Here is an 18,893-nt window from a genome sequence, read left to right on the forward strand (position 1 = left end):
GTGGATCTAGGGTCCTTGGGTCACTGGTGAGCACAAACGTCATAGTGGAGGTGTGTGGCTGAGGAAAAGGATCACCTCAGGATAAGTAAGCAGAGAGAGAGAACCCCAAAATGGCCTTGTAGAGACCTGCACGTGGTAACCCAACGGCCTGCAGTGAAGCCCATCTCTCGAAGTTCCCCTACTTCCCTGTGGCAAATTTTAATGTATTTTTAATATCCACAGTATAGGTGGTACTTGGAAGTCGCTGACATGGCTCCTGGCCACTGAGGCTGTGTTTAGCATTTGTAGCAATGATGTCATTTCTATGAACCCATTAAAAAACCTCAGAGGGGAAGAAAAGGGTGGATAAACACTAGGAAACACATCCAGAAGATCCAACACCACTGGGCCGGGAAGGACTTCTGGCCACCGAACAGTTACTGTAAGCTGACTCGAGCCTTCCTAAAATGTCACATAATTCATGTAGATGACATTCTATAAAGCATGAGTTACAGGGATGAGAAAAGATCAGTGCTTTCTGGCAGAATCGGGAGGTTCTGTGCAAGGGAGCGTTGTGAGATGATAAATCTGTTACACACTTTGAAACTACACATGTTTGAAAACTATAAATGTATTGTTTGTAGGCTAAAATTAGTAAACTGTGAGCCAAGCGGTGGTGGCGCACACCTTTAATCCCAGTGCTCAGAAGCAGAGGCAGGCGGATTTCTGAATTCAAGGCCAGCCAGGTCTGCAGAGTGCTTTCCAGGACAGCCAGGGCTACACAGAGAAACCCCGTCTCAAATATCCGAAAAATAAAATAAGCTGTTTATAGTGTGTTAAAATTCTTAAATGGGAAAGAACATTAAAAGTCTCCTTGAATGTATGTAAATTAAAATTATTTGTCTAAATTTAGAAATGTTTTAAATGTTATAGGTAATGTATTGGACAGTAATTTTATATACTGGCCAGGAGAGATTAATCTAAAATTATTTGTATGGTGCATTGATCTCAGAGCAAACTTTAAATGACATAAATACACCTTTAAATTTAAACTTTAATGCAGAAATCCATGTATAAGTATTTAAGTTTACACTATTTTATGACTTATCTGACTTATTCATAATTTGGAGCTTACTTGCATGCTAGTAGTAAAAACTAAACAGAATGGCAAATAAAATAAAGCATGCAAAGTCAAACAAAGGCTAAAGAAGCAGGAATTCATACGCCACAGAGAGACACTGCAAAGTGCTGGGGGCATCTGCCTGTGTAATAAAGGGAATTAGACTTGGTTTTCAGTGAAATACTGAACAGAAAATAGAAAGGCAATAATGTCGAGCATAACAACTATCGGTCAACTTACCGTGGAGCATGAAGCTGACCCTTCACAGCCACTGGAAGCTTCCCCTTCTGGGCTAACCACTGAGAGCTTCCTCTGGCTTTCAGGGGGCTGGGGGAGACATAGGTAGGCATCCCAGCAGGAGTGGCCCTCGGCTGCAGGAAGCATCTCTTGTAAGAGTGTCTTCTGCACCTGTGACACTGTTAGCTCCCCCGCTGCAGCTGTCAAGTTGCCAGCCCTTAGATCCTTCATCCAAGGCTGAGGCTCTCTCCATCCCAACCGTCCTTTCCTGGACAATTATGTCAATAAACTTAACCCGACAACGAATGTGGAGCTTCTCTTCTTGCAGTGGTGTTTGCTAGCATGCCAAGCAAATTCTCAGCCAAGAAAACTGGATTATAGTTGTATTCATATCGTATAAAATAGAATGTATTACAGGTGTATTAAGTGTTAAAGACAGTAATCAATGAATTATCTTAATAGACAAATATAGTAAGTCTGAATTTTAACTCCCCAATAGCATAGCTTCATCATCTTAAGATGCCAAAAATTAAAATACTATCAGTAAAATATATAAACATACCTTGCCCAGTATGTGATAGGACAGAATTTAAAACTTATGAAAGAACTAAATAATTTTGAATACAAAAATTACTATGATTTATGAGATATAGGATATCCTAGTCCAAAATAAAAAACATACATTTAAAACAGAATTTACATTCTTTGAAAATTTTTCCAATAATATACCCAGAATCCTACCCATAACTCCTCCCCAAATCACCAAAGTTGTTCCCTGTTCCTGTTTTCACATGATCCACAATCTATACTATAGTTTGTATCTTTCTACAGTGAGAAGTCACGTTCTGGGCTGAGGTTGACTTTCCAGGAGCCATGCCCTTTAAAACCTACTTGACACCTCTTGGAAGCATCAGGTGTCTGTTAGTGGTGGAGACCAAAACCCTGGCAACCACAGAGCATGGGAACTTTTAGGCACATGGCAGTGGTTACGAGAATTCGGACTCCTGACAACTGCAAACGAACCCATCCGTCTCAGAGTGCTTTTAGGCATCAGTTTCACACTGACTACTTTGTTTCTCTAATGAAAACCGGAAATCTAATTGAAAATGCCAGGAATTAGGGGGATAAAAGCTTTAAAGCAAGTGCAAACCTCATCTCCCAGGAAGAAAATTGAGCAAGGAAATTGAAAATGCTTGGATTGAACGATAACCGGAATGTGACTTCTCCAAGCTGCCAGCCCATGGGAAGAACATCACGCGCAGAAAACCCTGTAGGGTTAAAAATGCCACACACAAGCTGTGGATTAGCAAGCTGCACAGCTACCACAAGGAACTTGGGAAGAAAAACAAAACAAACCTGAATAATGTAGAGAATAAAATGAAATTAACAGCACAGAGAGGAGTGACACTTGGGCTCTAAGTGAGTTAGAGGAGGTGACACAAATAAACCTATGCTAAGTACAAAGGTGACAATATAATGTATTGTCTTAATTCTCCAGTAAATCATGTGCCATGTTCCAGGCCTCCAGAGACTGTGGGAGGAGAATCTTGTGTTCTGGGATAGCCTTGGATACATAGAGAAACGCTGTCTCAAAAAGACCAAACATACAAAAAGCCTATTCTTTATATGATACTGTTTACAAATTGATAAATCTTAACAGGGCTAGCGTACGCATAAAGCCCAGTTTGGTATTTGGTATGTCGCCTAAATAAGAGCTCTGAATATTTTTAGTTCACAAAAATATTTAACTAGTCATGGTAAACATATAATAGTCAACATAGAAAATATTATATCTAGTTTTATACTAGTATGTTATAAAATACAATTTTTGCATGTACCTCACTGAATTTCTTTTTTTCCATGCACGTGCGCACACACACACACACACACACACACACACACACACAGGTACATACGGGGTGGGGGGAGAGGCAGAGAAAGAGAGAGAATGAGAGAATTTGGGGGAGGATAAATTAAAAAATAAAAGGAAAGGGCCCCTAAAGTATGTAGCATTGTATCTTTCAGTGTATAAAATTAAACATAAAAGTACCCCATATTATAGTGTTTTTACAAAAATATGAATTTGTATAGTATTTTTTTCTAGCTATATCTTTACATATTTTATGTAAAATACACATTTACATATACAAGTGTGTGTGTGTGTGTGTGTGTGTGTCCGTGTCCTTGTGTATGGTGACACATTTGCCAATGGCTACTTGTGGAGGTCAGAGGTCAATTGTGTGGATTTGATTCATTTGCCAGCATGTAAATTGTCCTGGCAAAACTCCAGAACTCCAGTCTTCTTATTTCGCTACTAAGTATCTCATGTGTGCTACTAAGTATCTCATGTCACCAGAAACTGGAGTTTTTCTGCAATTAAGATAACCTACATGCAAGCTGTCTGAAGTAGTCATATACTGGTCTCTCACCCTCCGTGTGTTTTCCTAGCACACGGCCCTCAGTACACCCCGGCACACGCCTTAGTCAGTACCCACTGACTGTAACTATGGCAACTTAAAGCCAGGCCCGTGTGACCTGTGAAGAGTGAGATAGATTGCTTTGCTGTCCTGTTTCCACTCTTGTTGGGGAGGAGGGAGACTGTATAGAAGCAGACTTTATAAATTGCTCAGCAGACAAAGACGCATAGGCCAGGTCCACTTGAGCATCAGCTGTTCTGGTAATTATTATACTTAGAGTTAACAGGAACTTGGCTCAAATACTTTATTTTGGGGGCCTCTGTGTTGCTTAAACATCTGTCTGTGAATTAGCTTTTATAATGTTCCAATATGTTCTTGTCCATGTTTAGCACATTTGGTTCTGTGAGAATAATGAGGGGAAAAAGCAGAACTTTCTCTACGTAGTCCTCTAACGTTGGATGTTTCCCCAGAACAGACTGCAAATTAAATCATTTAAAGTTTTTTTTTTTAACAAATTGGCTTTTTAATCTTATTCTGATTTGATATTGTCAGTAACTTTCTTCATTTTCCTGAGTATGCAAACATTTTCTCAGAGTATACAAACCAAATTAAATCCAACTGGAGGCAAGAATAAGTGAATTCTAACAGAGAGAGAGAGAGGGAAAATATTCTATGACTTATTTATATAGATGAATATATTACAAAACATACTTTTCTCTAACTCAGTCTGCAACATGATCTCAGGATTAGATGTGAATTTGGTATCATGTGGCCTTCAGCTGATAGGCACATGCATACACAGAAATACCTAAAAACCTGGTCTCTCTCCATGTCTACTTGTAAAACAGCCAACATGTGAGCCTCCCCTGTCTTGCTGTTTAGGAAGTCTTTCCTTCATACAACCTCCCCGTGCATGCTTTGATAGGGAGCTACCAGAGAAGACACTTTCTGACCAAATATTTGTATGTGTGTGTGGATGTTTGTGTGTGCACACCATGTTTGTACATACACATCCCAGAAAATAATCTCACAGTCATCTCTGAGGTACTTGTAGCGGCTGTCTGAGGCACCCTAACCTTCCCCCAAGTCTGAGGTACTCTTAAGGTCCCCGTCTGTCTGAGGCCCTCTCACCTTCTTCCTGTCTGAGGTTGAGGCATTCTAACCCCCCTCCCCCATTTGAGGCACTCTGATCCCCCTTCCCCTTTTCTGAGACAAATTCATTTGTTAACCAGCTTTTGTTTCATTCTCAGAACACAAGGTGTCATTTTTGTCTTTTATGATTTTTTAGATATTTTGTGTCTTGGGCCGTTTTCTGTTTTAGATAGTTCTTCTGTGCTGCTGAGGGGGAATATATATTCTTTGCTGTTTTATTGGGATATTCTGTAGATATCAGTAAAGCACATTTAATGTCTGATGTCAATTCTGTTGTTTATATATTTATTTTTGTTCAGACAACCTGTCTGTAGAGAAGGTGGGGTTTCGACATCGCCTACTAGTACTGGATTGCTGTTAATCTCGTGTCTATATCCAGTGGCAGATTTTATGAAATGCCCCAGAGTTTCATGCATATATATGTTTATGATAGTAATACGTTCTTGTTTAGCTCTTTCCAGTTTTAGTTTGAAGTTTTACCTGTCAGGCAGTAAGATGCGACACCTGTTTGCCTCCTGGTCACATCTGATTGGAGTTCCCTTGTCAATTATTTATTTATTTATTTATTTATTTATTTATTTATTTTTATTGTATGGTCATGCCTGTCTTTAAATCGCAGATGTGCTTATCATAGTCCACAGATTGATTTTGTTTCGAGATCCATTCAGTCAGCCTGTGTCTTTGATTAGAGTGTAGAGTGGAGGGCATTTTTATTTATTGTTATCATTGAGATATGCTTGCTGACTGTGGTCATTGTGTCGGTTTTGGTTTTGTGTTCTCAGTGATACTGTTTGCTTTAAAATTACAGTTTCATCTTATCTTTTACAGACTCTCTGTTAGGCTCACGCCTCTCTTCCTGCATTTTCAGTAGGTTTGGTTTGTTGGATTTCTTTGTCTCGTCTCTCTGTCTGTCTCTGTCTCTCTGTCTCTCTCTGTCTCTGTCTCTCTCTCTCTCTCTGTCTATTTATACCATGGAAAGTTGTTTTCTTTTTCCTCAGTCAGCTATGGTGGGTAGTTCTGCTGAGCATGTTAGATCAGGCTGGCAGTCCATCTTAGGATGTGGAATGCTTTCTTTGGGCTCCAAATTTCCACTGAGAAATGAGCTGTCATTGTGATAGAATTTCCTTTATGTTACGTGCATCTTTTTCTTGCAGCTTTCAGTAAACTTTATTTGTTACATATGCTTAGATTTCCGACTATAATATGCCATGGGGATTTTCTTTTCTGATCACGTCTGCTTGGTGTTCTGTTGCGTCATCCGCTGTTAGGAAGGTCTTTTCTTAGGAACCTCTCTTCTGTGATCTTGCCTTTGCCCTGGGATTCTTCCCCCATCTCTATCCTGAATTTGGTTCTTTGCATATTGTCCCACACTCCTGGCACATTCCTTCCCATTATCATTATCATCATCATTTTTCACATCTATTGCCTATTTGGTCTAGATTCTCTACTTTTTCCCCGAGTCCTGATTTCTCTCTTCTGTTTAATTTGTCTGTGTATAAAGGCTTCCTGTGAGTTTTCTAGTTGAGTTAGTTGGGTTTTCAGCTCCATCTTCACTTCAGCTTGAATCTTCTCCAGTGTTTCCACCTCCTCACTGGATCCCATCCTCAGTTCCTGGATTTCCTTTATCACTTCCATCAGCCTTCTGCGTGCATTTCCTTGGGCATCACTTTGGCTTCAGTTCTCACTCAATTTCATTAATTTTTCTTTGGGTCTCCTTTAAACTTCTGAATTCTTCAATGGAGTTTATGATTATTCTTTTAAATTCTTCTTCCTGGGCTACATCTAGGAAATTCTCATCATTAAACTTTTTACAGGTCGGGTAAATTTTGTGGGGAATATACTAGCATAATCTTTCAACAAATTTGTATCTTTTATTTTAGATCTGAGCATGTGGACTTCTTTTGCTAGCTCTAAATCTCGTAAGGACAGGGCAGGCTGGGGCAGGGGGCGGGGGCAGGGGGAGAGATGTGCAAAGTTGGAAATGCCTTGAGTAGAATGAAGTTGCGTAGTCAGAGGGCACTAGACAAGTGCACAGGTGTACTGGTTTGCCTTTGGTCCAAGCCTAGAGTGTTGCAGGAGATAGGACTGTGTGGAAAAGTTTGATGTGATGTGGGAAGGGCCCATGTGTTAGGAGATAGATGGTGTGTGTCCTATCCATCTCAAGATGGGATGCAGCACAGGCAGGTGTGGCCAGGTAAAGGTGAGGGAACTGGATAGGGAACCAGATAGAGATCTAGAGAGCAGGAGGAGATGATGTGGGTTTGTAGGACAAGGGATACTTACTGTGCTAGACCTTGGAGAAGGATGTGGGGGATCTGACTGGCTGGAGTGGTTTTATGTTGTAGAAGATCCCTGTTGAAGGCAGGATGGCAGCAGGTCTCTGGGGAGGAGTCGGAAGAAGTCACTCTGCAGGATGCTTGTCCTGTAATTCACAATCCTTCACTTTTATCTACCCAGCCTACAAGAAAGCCCGCTTTCAATGTGCTAAAATTCAAAAATATAAAATAATGAATCTTAACTGGTTGGTATCCTTTACTGTGTTCGCAGTGGTATATACCTACAACTTCTCTGAAATGCCATGTGTACCCCAAACACGGGATTCCTTTTCTCATCCTCTCTTACATCCTTAGACATCAGCGACCTGAGCTTGCTGTATGGAGGTCACTATTCCGAATCATTCCTGTATCGCTAGCATGTGACTCCCTTGGTCTACTGTGATGTCTTCAGACTCATCCATTTGTAGCCCAGGTCAGATACATACATACCACAGTGTAGTCAGCTGAGTAACGTGTGGGCTGTTTCTCTATTTGTCTACTAATGCAGTAAACGTGATGTATTTGTGAGATCATAGCTTTCCGTCATTATTTTGGGAATATTCCTGGTGGAAGGAGAGCTCCTGGTTCACATCGTCACCTCATGTTTAAGTCTTTGGGGGATATCAAAATGTTTTCCACAGTCCAAAATGTATATTTTTATCTGCAAGGATTGAACATTATAATGTCTCCATAGTTTTGTCTAGACTTACCTTCCATTTAAAATTTAGACCTCCTGCAGCCTGTGGAAGTGCCTCCCCTTCGGATGCCATGTGGTTGTCCACAGTAGAGAGAGCCGTGAGCACCTTGCATCTCCCTCTGTCCAGCTGTTTTTCTCTTTTAGAGAAATTTTTGCTTATATACATCGCCCATTTCTTAGATGTGTTGTTTGGTTTTCTGTTGCTGTGTATAACTTCTAAAAATCTATCCTGGATAGTAGCTTATCAAATATGTACTTTATAAATATTTTCTCTCATTCTCTAGGAATATTTTGGCTTCCTCGAGCATGCCTCAGGATCCCCAGTGAGGGCCATAGGTGCACTTGAAGTGTTAGTTATCAGGGATGCTCCCCTGTAATTATTCTATCAGTGGTCAGTAACTCCGAATCCTGATATCTTCAGAAACATTTATTATTTAAAAATGACAGTACAGATTGCCAAGATGATAAGCCAGATGTCACACTGTTTTGGACCAGCTGAGATTAGCTTAACAAAAGATTTGCTTTAGCAGCCAGCCTGTGTCCTTGGTGTAAAAGCATGTAGGCCCTACTGTGCACCCACTGAAGCTGATAGCATACATGGTACATACATGTGGAAGATCAAATGGGCTCTCAACTGATAGTGATTTCCGAATGTCACAGAAGGAACAATGGCTGGGTTTGGGCCTGATTCAGCAACATCTTGGTCTTATTATTATATTTTTAAAACCATGATTTTCAGCACTATTCTTCTTCTGTTATATTCAGATGAGTAGCATTTATATAGGTGAGCCAAGTTTGCTGTTGCCCAAGAGATTCCACAGGCTCAGAGGAGGCTTTGCATTTTCTACAAAATCCTGTGGTCTGGATGCTTCTCACTCTCACAGAATTCCCCCTCTGAGACGGAACCGGAAAGTATCCTTGACAACACAGTGACTGGGTGCCTGGGCACTTTTTTTCCTTTAACATGTGGCTCCCCAAGGATCATTACCGATTCCCTTCTCACGGAATATAGGCATCACACGCCATGCGATTACTTAGTAAAGCTGTGGGCAGCACGTTTGCTTGGACTTAATTTGCTATCACATACACACACCATCTAAGTTATTTGGAGTAATGCCTGGGACCACAGGAAAGCCTCGGGCACCACGTGATTTAAATAGAGTTGCCTCCTGATGTGGTCCAGTGCAGTGAGTTGGTCTGCTCAGGCAGACAGACATGTTTCCTTAACATCCTTCCTCAGAGAAATGATCACAAGTCTTTCTTAAAGAAGGGGAAATTAGGCTGCAATTATTAAGGGTTATGATATTTGTTTAATTTTTTTCATTTTAGTTTCAAAAACCAATTTTTTTTCACCTCCAGCATCTGAATGAGCAGCCCTGTCTGCAGAGCATGCTTTGAACATGTCAGCTATTTTAACATTGCACTTAGATTACTGTAAAGGGGCATGGAGGAGCCTATAATGTTAAAGCTGCCTCTTCAGAGAACACACATCCTCTTGTCCTGTTGCTAGCCAGTCACTAGGTTCTTCACACCTCATGCTCTATATTGAATCCTGTGTGGGAGAATGGGTAGAGGGAGGCTCTCGGCTTTTAAACGTTTCCCAGCGATGCAGACGACACTCCAGCCTTTGCTCGTGTTTATTGGACTGTCGCAGGACAACATACAGTTGTGCTAAAGTGCATTTTCTCACCAAAGGCCTAAAGATGTGTGTTCTGGCCCTTTAAATGCAGACGACATTAGAGAGCAGAAGTCACATTGCAGACTTGAGCAGCAGGCCACCCAGCCCGTTCTTTAGTTGTTTCATGGTTTGCCAATGTACACTTGGATCAGAAGTGAGTTCCCAAAGGTCGATCAACACAAGAACTGCTCAGGTCTGTCGTAATGAGGATCACTCAAATTTCAAACGATCTAGACATTCTTTTCCCATCTAGTATACATTCTGATGGGTGTTTCCACACAAAGGGAATCTGATTGGCTAGCAAGGCCACATGACACTAACTGACACCTCCCACCGGGTTCTGCTTTGGTGGCGGTGGTGCAGGTCCCACCAGTTGATGCTGGGCTCTGTGATGATCTGGTGGCTTTATAAATGGCCTTTATTATGGTATATTACATGCATTATGTCTTGATTTGTTTTGATGAAGGCATGTTGACTTTCATCAAATGCCAGTTCTGTGTCACGTGATGATAATGTCTCACATGTCACTGTGCTGTCTTACTTCATCATCTTTGACTTGCTTATGTTAAACTATCCTTTTATCCCTGAAGTGAGTCGTTCTATCATGATACATTTTTTTTTTTTAAGTAACAGAAACAGTTCACGGAAACATAAGATTTATAGAAGATAAGCCCCACGTTCAGCCTCGTTTTAGTCTGCTTTAGTTTAGTTGCACAAGTTCCCTGGAAATAGCTATTGAGTTCTCTGTGTGAGAGTTCATTCACACTGGTGACTAACCAGCCCTTCTCTGTGCCTTTCAAAACCATTTTTTGAGGTGATAGGTTCCTGAAAGTTATCCATTGTTGGTGTGTGCCTTCAACTGTGCATAAAATAGTAGCTCTATACTAGTCTATAAGCTTGGTTTGTTGTCTTTCCAGAGATTAGAAGTGGGTGGTTAATTTCTTGGAACCCTGAATTACCTTTCTATTGGTATTTTGTTATTTCAGAGTTTAAAGGTGATTTAAAACCACTTTTCTCCAAAATCATCAACAGCCACTGGTTTATAGTCAGGAGTTGTGGGATTGTGCCATGCTCTGATGACCATGCTAATGGTAACCAACTCTAAAGCAGTGTTTCGATCACTAGGACCTGTACAGTACTGGGGTTGGGCCAGGCTCTACAATGACATGGATGTACTAATGATTGAGGTGGATTTTTGGCTGAGTATTGCCATAGCTAGCCAAGCTGATAGTGGGCAGCATGAAAGCTCAGTAGCCTAGGTCAAGTGTTCCCTGGGGACATAGTAGGTATTTTATCATCTGGCACCGGTTTTTACCACCTGGATGCTAATGTTAGTAGGGCAAAGCCTCGGGCTTACTATCTAGCTCTACACACATTGTCGACGGTCTTGTTCTATAATGCACTGGCCAAGGTTGGCAAACATCATACAATGCTACCAAGCTGATGTTCTCAAATGTTTAGTGTGTGTGTGTGTGTGTGTGTGTGTGTGTGTGTTTTGTATCCTAGATTCATTCCAAAGTGGGCAGTTATGCAAATCAACTCCATGTCGAGGCTTTGTCTATTTCCAGTACAGGTTTAGATGGTCTTGTGGAGCTCTGGCTTGCACATATAGTTTTCTAATTCTAGATCTCACTATATCAGCCTCAGAAATAAAGTCTAGTGAAAACTCATGAGATCCAATATATCTCTGAGCTTTACCCACCCTGGGTTGTACCACAATGAGACTGGTCCTGGGTTCCGGGTCTGGACTTCTTTCCTTCTCCATTTTTGGAGTCCTGAGGCGTCTCATTTTTTGCTGTTTGGAGTTGTGTAGGATGCTGCTGGCAACTCTTTCTCTTTCTTCTTCAGTTATCCTTGCATATTAAACTAACACTCTGAACTGCAGTCAAGGATTTCTTTGCCTTTGTAGAAGGAAAGTTGTTCAGATTGGCTTGTCTGCCAGGAAGGAATTGATGAAGGCCTTACTTAGCTGCTTTCATGTTGTTTCTCTGGTTTAGAGTTCTTTCAAGAATTGATCTGGTATAGGGTGTGAATTTTGTAGGTCTAGTTTTGACCATGCTCAGTAGGGTAACTGTAGCTGCCATGGTCACCTGGTTGCAATGTCTGTGCCACTCACAGAGGCCTTCTTCCTCACCATTGTTGGGACTGTGAACTGGTACAGCCACTCTGGAAATCGTTGTGAAGATTTTCCAAAAGATAAAAATAGAGCTGCCATACGATCCATCTGTACCACTCCTGGGCATATACCCAAAAGAGTCTATATCCTGCTACAGGCAGAGGTGTCCACTCTAGTTCATTGCAGCTTGATTCACATTAGCCAGGAAATAGTCAGCCCAGATGTCCATTAACTGATGAATGGATAATGAAAGTGTAATACATAAACACAATTGGATTTTATTCAGCTGTAAAGAAAAGAGAATTTAAAAAGTAAATGAATGGAACTGGAAAAAATTATACCAAGTGAAGTAACTGGTGCCCAGAAGACAAACGCTGCCCATTCTCTGCTGCATGTAGATGTTAGCTTTGGATCTGGAGATTGTGTTTTAAACTCGAAGGTGCACGTAGAAGCCGCAGAATTAGAGAGGGATGGTGCAAGCCTTGAGAGGGTAGTAGTAGAATATATGTGATCTCCAAGCATGGGGCAGGAGTACTATGGGTGGAAGGGATGACAGTGGAGGTATGGGGCCATGGAGAGAGGAGGAAGAGCTGTTAACTGGTAAGAAGGGCGTGTGAGAAAACAATATGGGAGCCAACTGCTTTTCAAGCCAATAAAAACATACGTGAAACAGAGCTAGATGAGGCATGACTTCCACAACTGGATAATGGTCCTTAGTCCACTTCCAGGAGTGAGGTGCTATGCGGGAGGTCCAGACTTCCCTAAATCCACTTCTAGGAGTGAGGTGCTATGCGGGAGGTCCAGACTTCCCTAAATCCACTTCCAGGAGTGAGGTGCTATGCGGGAGGTCCAGACTTCCCTAAATCCACTTCCAGGAGTGGGGTTCTATGCAAGACATCCAGATTTCCCTAAATCCACTTCCAGGAGTGGGGTTCTATGCAAGATGTCCACATTTTCCTAAATCCACTTCCAGGAGTGGGGTTCTATGCAGGAGGTCCAGGCTTCCCTAAATCTACTTCCAGAAGTCTGGTTTGATGCAGGAGGTCCAGGCTTGCTTAGCTCTCCAGGCTGTTCTCATTCCTCTTACGCATCTACAGGAGCTTGGTAAATTGCCTTTATCTTCCTTATTTTACTTTACAGCAGCGTAAGTGTTTCTCACAGCAAGTTACTTAGTTTTACATGTTGTAATCTCATTGGTATTATTTGATATTTCAAATTTAAAATATAAACAAGTGTATAGCAGATGATCAATACACTGCTATTCTTTGTTGCCTACCTCACTAATAAGTCTTAGTGTGTGGAGAATATTGAGGTTATCATACACATACAAAAACTTTTTGGTGAGCCACAATGGAATAATTATTTGAAAATTAAAATCATTAGTCAAGATTACACACACAAATTTTAAGCCCTAAGCTATGTATCATGAGACAGATGCCTTGCCCATCCTTCATTGCAGAAATGCACATCTCTGCCAGGGAAGTCACTTGAGCTCTGAACTTCAGATCTATGAATCTTTGTCCTGTCTATGCTAATGGAAGTTTTGTTTCTAATTTGATATACACTTAGTTGCTTTGGAACTTATCTTGGAGATTGTTACTATGTGAGTTTGGTATATCAATTTATGCATTGAAAAACATTGTTTTCTTTTGTAGGAATTTATACTTCTTTCAGAGGTACAAGGTGAAATGCCTTGATGTAGTTCTGAATTCCGATTTGAGAATGTGTTCTATTTAGTAATGCTGAGTGTTGCTTAACTGCAACTGTTTGAGGTTGGTTGAACGTGAAATGGTGAGCATAAATGTCTTAACATTGAGCCCCAGCTAAGCTGTCCTCTGTGGTGCATGATCCATGTGTATGGCCCATGTGTATGACCTGTATATGTTGAAAGCTGTACAGACAGAAATGGAGAACTGATTTGGGATTACTTCCATCAACTTCTCAGTTTGCCTTACCCACAGATTTCTAGAAGTAGAAAATAGCAGAGCATGTTGCCATCAGTGATTATAGACAAAGTGAGGTCTGTTATATTCCTTTTGGTAGACATGCAGGAGATCCATATTTAATGTTTCTATAGGAGCTATCTTATTATAAAATTATGATTTTTATATTCATTTCGTGAGGGTCCTGTCTGCCTGTCTGCCTGCACTACATGCATGTCTTCAGAGCCTAGAATAGGACATCAGAATACCCGTGACTGTAGTTATAGGCATTTGTGAGCCTCTTGTGGGTGCTGGGAACTGAATCTTGGTCCTTTGGAAGAGTAGCTTTTAACAGTTAATCTGCCTCTTCAGCCCCAGCTTCAATATTCTTAATGAAATATTGTTACCAAATCTGAAATATGAGAAAAGTTAGTTACAACAGAAGGACCATATTCAACAAAGGCCAGTTGAGAAAAAAAAAAAGTCACCAGACCTCATGTTCTGAAAACATGTTAGAAGCATGATAGTTTCATTTATACAAAAAGCATGAGAGAGAGAGAGAGAGAGAGAGAGAGAGAGAGAGAGAGAGAGAAATCTAGAATCAGTTTTTCTATACCATCATGCTCTGTCTGGTGGCCACTTTTATCATCTTTGCCAAACAGTCTTAGTATATTCTAGCTTACTCAACTAAAGCAGACTTTCTAATTCATGTGGTATAGTGGGAATTTATTAATGTCTATAATAGCACTTGAATTCGATCAACCACATTAAGCCCTGACCTACTTCTGGGATAGTTCAAAGAATAATGATACATGTTTTTGGCTATTGATAGTCTATGATTCTGATAAATCTAGCAGATTTTATAGCTGATAAAATTAATACTGGAACAGTGAGTTTAATTGAACACGAGATAGTAAGCAAATAAGATGTCAAAAATTCATATAATTTAGCAGTCCATTAAGCATAATAGAGCTGTACCCTGCATAAGCCAAAGGATTGAATAAAACGGTATTTTAGAAAATCAACATTATCCATTCTGATTTTAATAAAATTTACAGAGATGTTTGGTTACAAATATCTTAAACTGTTCAATGTTTTACATTCAACAATCTCAAATAGACAATTTTGAACCATTTTAAAGAATCTAAATGTAATTGTAAAATCATGATAATTATTATGTATTAAGCCATTGTTTCCTTAGGCAAATATTTCTTGCCTAATGTATGCAAATCACTAGACGTGTAATTAAAAACAATGCACTGAACTATAGTGATATTAAGAACTGCCTCAATCAAAACACACAATTAAGATAGTGGGGAAAAAATCAGAGGCAGGCATATCTCTGAGTTCAAAGCCAGCCTGGTCCTACGAAGTGATTTTCAGGACAACCAGGGCTACACAGGGACATGCTGTCTTGACCCCACACCGCTCTGCCCCTCCCACATGTATGTAGTAAAAAACCCCATGTTCAGTGTACAAATATTACCAATGCCATTCAAAATGTATAAAGTGATTTTTTGCATATCAATTAAAAAGATAGAAAAATGCAGTGGAAAAAGAACACCAATTTGATTGGGTATTTCCTGATGCACAGCATTCAAAATATACCTGGTGTAACGTTTACCTGATGCATAGTAAACTCACAGAAGTTTCATCTTCTCAGTGGCTAAAACAGAAGACACACTATCAGGGCGTTGATGAGGGGGCATGGCAATTGACACTAGGTCATTTCTGTAAGGTTATAGTGGGAGGACTTAGCAGAGCCAGGCCGACTCCAGGACAGGCTGCAAACTGGCGGTTTGGAAGACTAGGCCTAATTTTCTGTTTTCCAGAACTGGAAAAGCCCAGAATAAGTCAATTCCAGGAAAATCCACCTCTCACGGGCAGCCAATCAGGAAGCTGCCCCACCACCTAGCTTGAACCTAGTATAGTTTAATCAGCAGCAGTTCTCCAAATCCCCCAGAGTCTTATCCAATCACAAAAGCACCCAAGCCCCCACCCCACGAGATAGAACCAACCAATCAAGGAAAAGAAAGGTAAAAGTCACCCATTCCCATCCTGTCAGCCTTTAAATTGACCCTGCAAAGTCCACATCTCTGTCTTCCATCCAGATGTATGGTGGACCCCTGCATGCGGAATACAAGCTCTTTGCCGTTGCATGCTGTTTTAGTCTGGAGTGTCATTGTGTGTGAATCATGGACCCTTACATAAGGACGTAAGGAAGATAAGTTGATGCTCAGTTCAATGATGGTTTGCTGCTGTCTGTCAAAGCTGATCCAGGACAGCCAAGATTATACAGAGTAACCCTGTCTCAAAAAACAAACAAACAAACAAACAGCTGATCATTTCATACCTTGACTGAGAAACTCCACCCCAATCCTAAGGTTTTATATAGCTGCATGCATGGATGCTCATTATGACAGTGACGTTAGCTAAGGCCTCTTGTAATCATCACACACATAGACACCTGTACCAGCAACGCTAGGATTTGGTGTGTTTAAAGTTGTTTTATTTTTTTTTAGGCATAGGTTATGATGTGAGGGATATTTTTGTGGACATTCTCTGTGGAGATTTTCTAGTGTATTGCTGATACTGGATGTATTTTAAATCTTAGTTATACACATGTCATTGTCATTTCAGAGGCTTACTTCTGAATAAGGTCACCCTTTCTAGTTCTCTCTAAACTCTGGCTGGATGGTTCAACTCAGCTGTTCTGGCTCAAAACTCCCCTCCAAGCTGACTGATCCAATCTGGCATGCCTCTTGGCCTCCAGCAGAATTGCTCTGCTTGTCTTCAAACTAACTCTGGAAATCTGTTCTAATCTTCTGACTCTTTCTTATTCTCTGGCTTCAACTGCCTCTGCTGACCTGCACTGAAATGCACGAACTCATGAAAAAAACTCAACTCCACTGCACTGCACTCACTACGCTGATTAACTGACTGACTCTCTCTCCCTGCACTGCTCTTAAATAGCCTCTTTGCTGTGCTGTTCCCATGAGAGCTGGGAGTATCCTATCTCTGACTCATTCTGTCAAATCTTTCTCTGATTCATCACTTTGTCTGCCCCTCAATTTGACATCACTTTCACACATGGCTGCTTCCTTCTACAGATTAATTTTACTTTAAAAGTGTGTACTAAGGGTATGTCTTCATTCCAGCCAGATCACACAGTCCTAGAAGGTCTTTGGATGTGATCAGAGCAGCCATGTTGCTGGATTATAATTCCCCTACATGTACCTATTTTAAAAATAATTTAAGCCATATGTTATGATTCATGGTATTTCCTGTCTGATCAGTAAGAAGGCCTAACGTGTATCACTGTGGGCATGCAGCCAGCAAAGCGTGACACAAGCATCAGAAGTTTGGCCTAGGAGCCTCTTTAATCCCCTTATGTCAACAACTTTTGCCCTTCACTTAAAAGGTTTGAAGTCATCTGATAACACCAACTTGGGGATACCCCACAACCATACCCCTAGGAAGTGCATAGTCCTTCCTCTCTCCTTCATGGCAATCACAGATACACCGTTTAGATCAATATAAGACTCTAAACACCCTGATGACTAAACCACTGCTAAAATCAACCCTGTAGAAGTAGGCTGAGACCCATTGTACTAAACCTGATGAAGACTTAAATAGAACCAAACTCTCAGACAACACACAGAATAAACAGGGTCCAGTTTAACATTGCTTATATATATGTGTGTGTGTGTGTATTGCTTATATATATATCATATATATATACACACATATATATATATACATACATATGTGTGCATATATATATATTTTAAAAAATACAAGAAAATCATATATTGAGGAGGTATGTCAACTGATGGTAATGTACCTGAACTTAGATGTCAGAATTACTGTTTACAGAATTTGTTTACTAATAATTCATGGTAACATTTATTAAAAACATGTAGTTTGTAGAGTGTGGTATAGCACTTACAAAAGTTTATCATTAAAGTAACATATAGCATGCATAATTAAACTATCTATAGATAAGGCTTTTAAAACTGATCATTAAGGGTTTTGTTTTTTGTTTTTTGTTTTTTGTTTTGTTTTTTCAAGACAGAGTTTCTCTGTGTAGCCCTAGCTGTCCTGGAACTCACTTTGTAGACCAGGCTGGCCTCAAACTCAGAAATCCGCCTGCCTCTGCCTCCTGAGTGCTGGGATTACAGGCGTGCGCCACCACTGCCCAGCTGATCATTAAGTTTTTAATCCATTTGTAGGTTATTGAAAAGTGCATGTAAGAAAATAAAAATAGTATAAGATAAACCAGTATTTTAAAAGCATGTAAAAGGAATGCTAGCCACAAATGTAACAAAGGAGCTGTGAGGCCTATTTATGCATTGGTGCCCGCAAATCTGAGAAAACCCACAGTAGAATTAAATGTGACCCCAGTCCTGAGCTTAGAAAGTCATTATTCTGTAATGGAAACATTCCCTAACTGGTCTCCAGATTCTGTGCAATCTACAGATTCCTAGGTGTATTTTGTAAATCTGAACATGGTTCTAACTGTCTTAAGGAAATCACCCCAATGCAAGGCAGTAAAAACTCTCCTGAAGAAATAATAATGAATTCATCATCTCTGATTTCAAGTATATTACCTTCCATGGTTAAGACAATGCAGCGCTCAGTAAAAGACAGAGGTAGATCAAAGAAACAGAATTGAGAGGCCAAATTCACTGCTGTATCTGTGACCAAAAATTTTATGAAGGGTCTGAGGACAGTTTAAAAAGGGGGAGGAGCCTGCTGTTCCAATGTCAGCCCTCCTCAAGCTGAGCCTTCCATTTAACAGTCAACATCCCAGTGTGTCTGGAAATACTTGGAGATGCTGATGACGTTTATACAGTTATAAAACGGTATAAAAAGTTGCAGGAACTTCGTTTGAGAATTCATTACTTGTCTTCAAATCTCTTCCTAATGCAGGAGTTCTCAAAGTAGATCATTTGGTTGCTTACAGGGTAGTGGCTATGAGGAGTTATTAGATGGGATGCAGATGAATATTCATAATGCTTAATTGGGCTTAAACTGGGCATCATGCAGGCTGAAATATTCATAATGGAGAAGTACAAAATCATGCTATAAGCTAGAATAATCATGCGTGGTACTGGTGGCATGATAAATCCATAATCAGTGGAATAGTATATCATATCATATATCATATATCATATCTATCATCTATCTATGGTAAATTTCAACCAAACTGCAAAGCATTGCCTGGCATTTGAACACGTGGTGCTGGAATGTTTGGCCA

General features: G+C 40.4%; 1 protein-coding gene across 1 annotated transcript in view; it reads left to right on the plus strand.

The window, feature by feature from the left end:
* Atrnl1 (attractin like 1) overlaps positions 1-18,893 on the plus strand; it is a 515,328-nt gene that overhangs the window by 228,007 nt on the left and 268,428 nt on the right. The gene's annotated exons all lie outside the window — the stretch shown is intronic.

Source organism: Mus caroli, chromosome 19 (genome assembly GCF_900094665.2).
Source record: "Mus caroli chromosome 19, CAROLI_EIJ_v1.1, whole genome shotgun sequence".
Classification (NCBI taxonomy): domain Eukaryota; kingdom Metazoa; phylum Chordata; class Mammalia; order Rodentia; family Muridae; genus Mus; species Mus caroli.